The sequence below is a fragment of the Echinops telfairi genome, unplaced genomic scaffold, assembly GCF_000313985.2.
Source record: "Echinops telfairi isolate 266 unplaced genomic scaffold, ASM31398v2 ScPeMD7_18;HRSCAF=68, whole genome shotgun sequence".
Lineage (NCBI taxonomy): Eukaryota > Metazoa > Chordata > Mammalia > Afrosoricida > Tenrecidae > Echinops > Echinops telfairi.
Window position 1 is genome coordinate 13,180,749 of NW_022103915.1, and position 4,815 is coordinate 13,185,563.

The following is a 4,815-nucleotide window of genomic DNA, read 5'->3' on the forward strand; positions in this document are numbered from 1 at the left end:
ATACTCTGAGAAGTTGAGTTCTATGAAGAAGAATGGGATTGAAGGAAGTCTCATTGGCAACCTGCCTCGAAAGTCCAGGCTATCTTCAAATAACAAATATTCTTGTTGTTGAGGTCAACATAGTCTTTTCAAATAGAGACATATGCTTTTTTCCAGGACAGACTGACCAAAGTCTGTGAATTAATGCATGAATGAATGAATGAGGAGAGGAAAGAGCGCAAAAGAAGAAACCCAACTGGAGAGGGTGAGGGCCGCCTTTCACTCTTCATCCTTGTAGCCTTGTCATCAAAATGAGGCTCTGACATTGCAAGTGCTCAATTTCAGGTTCAAAGAAGAGCAAGTTCCATAAAAGTCTATGAGGGGCGGCGTGGGGAGGGCGCTGAAGATCCCGGGCCATTCGGCCACAGGCTGCCTCCAGCGACCAGGGATTTCGCTAAGGGGACCGTGGCCCCCAGCAAAGCTTGCTGGCCAGAATAGCCTATGGGCTACCACAGGGAGAACTCTGCCCTTGAGGCTGAGCGACCCCCGCCTTTCCTCTAGCTGAAGTGGCAAGATATTGAGGTAGCAGCCAGGTGTTCTCCCACAAGAATCCGTGGTGGCACAGGGCAATGGAGTGCCTGCCAGTCACTGGGAGACTGAGATGGTGGAATTGGCCGAACTGGGACCCCTGCCAGAAGGGCAAATGAGCAGCTGCCAACCCAAGCAAAACTGAAGAGAAACAAGCATGCCCAGTGTCCCAGGAAGAGGAGGAGGAGGTGGTACGGGTACTGACACTTCCCTTGCAAGCCCACCACACCATAGGGAAGATGGAGGAGTTGGTGTATAAGGTCTGGGAGGGACATTGGAGAGTCATCCATATGATGTGCTCCCTGACTGGCTGAAGGACAATGACTGTCTTTAATGCACGGCCATCGCTGGCCCATACTCTCCTTTCAAGCTTGCTTCAAGAGTCCCTTCCCTATCCATATGGAAACTGGCAGCATCTGGACCCATCTGCTCGGTTTTGTGCTGTTCCTCCTTTTGGGAGTCTTGACCATGCTCAGACCAAATAAGTATTTCATGGTCCTGTTAGATCTTTCTGGGGACAGATATACCTCGGTCCTTGGTTCCACCAGAGAAAGAATTCACACCAAAGCTTGGTGTGTGATCCAAGTGAGTTTTATGAGAGTTGGAATAAATTTCAGGTTTACACACGCACCTGCAGGACTCCTCACCCCGTGTAGCCTCCCTAGAAGCTGCTTGGAAAGTCACGTGGTCGGCTCCAGGCTCCTGCCTTTTCAATTATCCCACAGGGAGGCGTGGTGGACAATCCTGCTTGACCCCCTTGGCTGAATTGAGTTTACCTGGCTTAGATGGGCCAATCCAGGTGTAACACCCACCTAGGTGTACCACCCCTTCCTGGCCGGAAACCTGAACCTCTGAGCATGCGCAGTGTACCACTCCTTCATGGACCGGAACTCGGACTTCTGGGCATGCGTAATGGATGCCCCAGTCCCTAAGCTAAACTACCTAACAGCCCCTCTACAGGAGAAGGTGGCTTGGGGGGGGTGTTCTTTCTGGATGCAGTGCTCTTCCTCAGCTTCTCCTGGCTCTTCCACATTGTCTATTGTCATTCAGAGAGCGTCTCAGACTTTTCCAAACTGGACTATTCAGCGATCCTTCTACTAATTGAGGAGCTTCGTTCCCGGGCTCTGTGACTCCTTCTACTGCCCCACCACCCCAGCCATGGCTCATCTACCTCTTCATCTTGTGTGTCCTGGGAATTTCTGCCATCATTGTAGCACAGTGGGACCCGTTTGCCACTCCTAAGCACCGGCAGACAAGAGCAAGAGAGATCCTAGGACTCTCTCAGAGGGCTTTGTCAAGGCCACCACTGTGGGAAACAGAATGATTTCTCCCAAGTCTTCTCCCCCAAATATATGTTAGACTTAGGACATTGCTTGCAGCTAATGGTAAATGATTGTCAAGTTACTTCCCTGAAGGAAGCCAGATGCCAGACGACTGTCTGGTCCCACCAAAGGTAGGGTCCACTCCCTGATGTTCAGGACAATGGACTACTTCTCCCTAAAGGCTTGCGGCCATTAGTCTGGTCCCTGTAGGATGGGTTTATACCCTACTGATAATGGTTTCTATGATGGGCCAGAGAACAGGCCAAACCAGCTCAGTGACATCCAAAGTTAGGCTGCCATCCTGAATCTAGGATCCACCCATCTTGTCACATGTATACCCCCAATCCCTCCTCTTCCTATTACGTGGATACCCCTAGATCACCCCCCGCCCATTCTTTATTACTTATATCACAACCCTTTCCTGTGACGTATGTCCTCACCGGTAATTAGGGGCTTACACATCCCCAGAGAATATAAAAGCCTTGGTTAGCAATAAAGATCTCTCTCTCCACGCGGACCACCAAGTGAGGCTGAGGAGAGCATGCTACCATGAGATGTGTCTGACTCCATTATTTCAATCTCTCATGCTCTCCATGACTTTACTATAATCTTTACTTATTACCGCTGTATAATTGCACCTACCGGACCCGTGATGATGTGTTAGGGGCTGGTCTACCCTGACACACCACCGTGGGCCAGATGGGCTGTTTCTTCCTCGTGGCAGTGATATGCATCCCTGGAGCGGGCCTTCATGCGGCTCGAATTCTCGAGCGTTTCTTTCCTGGAAAGTTGGACATGTGGTTCCAGTCCTGTCAGATTTCCCACGTCCTGGAGGTGGCAGCGGGCTTTGTGCTCGTCTACGGGGTCCCCAACCTTCAAGAACTCCATTATGGCCTAGAAGGTGGCTGTACTGGTGACCCCTTCTCTAACTCTCCTTGCCAGAGGGGAGGAGGAGAAACTTCCCAAGTGCTTTGACAACAACTGCTTGACTGAAGTGAGAGGAAGAGTCTGAGCTGTCTGTTTCCAGAAGAAACCTCTCAGTACCAAGCAACCTTCGGTCCCCTTTCCCACCCACTGGACGGTGAACTTTCCATTTCCCTGACTGGGAAGAAGGGGGTGCTCAATCTTAGCCAAGGCACCTCGTCCCCTCCCAGAGACAGGACTGAAGCTCATGTTGAGATTTTACCCCCTCTTCCAGCCATTTTGGAAACAAGTGATGAACTGGGACTCTTCGGAAATTCTGTTTCTGGAAGAAAATGTCACCCCCATCCTTACTCTGTAACCTGGCTTATAACAGGCCATCGTTCTTGTAGCACACTTTTCAAAAACAATGCTAACCTGGTCCCATCTTTCTAGGGCTTACACAGCAGGAACAGCAAAGCCACCACCTTTTACACGACCCACCTAATCATGGAAGTGTGTTCAGGCTTCAAATAACTTGATTGCCCCTGCCCCCTTGGCTGAGTAATATAAAATTAAAATGGGGTAAGATATTTGACATTTACCACTAAGCTTTAAAGATAAATCTGCTATCGGTGCGATGTATCCTGATGCAGAGACTGATGAAAACAGAAAGTACAGAAGACACGGGCACTCGAGGGGAGACGTCTCTGTGAGGTTAACGCTCATTTGGTGTTCGAGGAGGATGCAGTCTAATTGCTCATTAGCATACCAGTCAGAGCAGCATTGATTCATCTTGCCTTAAATAGTTAAAAAAAAAATAGCTCCGTTTTATTTTTTCAAGGCCTCCCGATGTTTTGTTTTTTGTGTGTGTGCCAAAAGCTACCCCAAGCAGGGTCTGTTTTGTGGGATGGTTATCGGCAGGCTTGGGCTATGAAACAGAAAGTTACTTCGTGTGTGATCTTTCTGGAACAACGGAACCCAGCATAGCACTGTTACCCGTGGTGGGATGAGTCCTGCACTGTGGCCCTGCTCCTGGGAGGCTGTGGTGTGTCTTCGTGTAGCCTTATTGTCCCCAGGCCTTGGTAGTCTCTGGAGCTCCCTGTGACATGTCATGCCTCTCTTTGCACTCCCACCAACCCTCTGCCTGGAATGCCTACTGCATCCTTGACCATGCCCACTCATCGCCCGAGACTTAGCCCAGTAGTACGTCCCTGCATCTTGACTTCTTCCTTCCCATCGCCCCTTCCCAGTGGGTTTGAGCACTCTCCCCCTTGTATTTCCTCCAGGTTCTAAATGAACTCCTATTAGGACACTCCTCAGGCCATGGGCTTCTGGATGGCAGGAACCTTTTGGGATTCATTGACATGAGTCATGCAGCCCTGGCAAACACCGCAGGACATACTGCCAAGTGAGGGAGCACACTGAATGTCCAGAAGAAGACAGACTGTTCTTTGGTCATAGCAGAGATGGACTTAAGAGAAGTTATAATAGGACCTATTTGATGTAAGACAAAGAGGCGGCCCTCACTCCATTCTCTCTTCTCCATTCCTAAAGTAGGGCCTTCTTGTGTCCTAGAATCAATAGCTCATCTCCCCATTAGCCCCTTACCACCTGCCTCTGTCCCCTAGACAAGTCACCTTAATCACCTGTAGCCTCTCCATCACACACCCTCAAGGCAATAACAAATAGCACATGAGGATAAGTTGAAGGCTCTTATTATCCTCTCCTTGTTTTAAATTCATAATTTTGTGTGCAAGAATAAAATGTTTATACCATCAATAATAACCCTTACCTATTACTTACCATGGAACACTAATGAACGAAGACCAAATGAGTTGTGGGATAACATCAAGAGCACCATCCATGAAAGGGCACAGGGTTAGTAAAAAAACAGGAGAGAAAAAGATCCAGATGGATGTCAAAAGAGGTCCTGAACATTGGGCCTCCACTCAAGTACTCCCTCAATGCAAGAATACTTTGTTCTATTAAATTGGCATTCCATGATGCTCACCTTCCCAACACA

General features: G+C 49.0%; 1 pseudogene; it reads left to right on the plus strand.

Moving 5' to 3' along the window:
- LOC101645697 overlaps positions 1-4,815 on the plus strand; it is a 116,921-nt pseudogene that overhangs the window by 87,660 nt on the left and 24,446 nt on the right.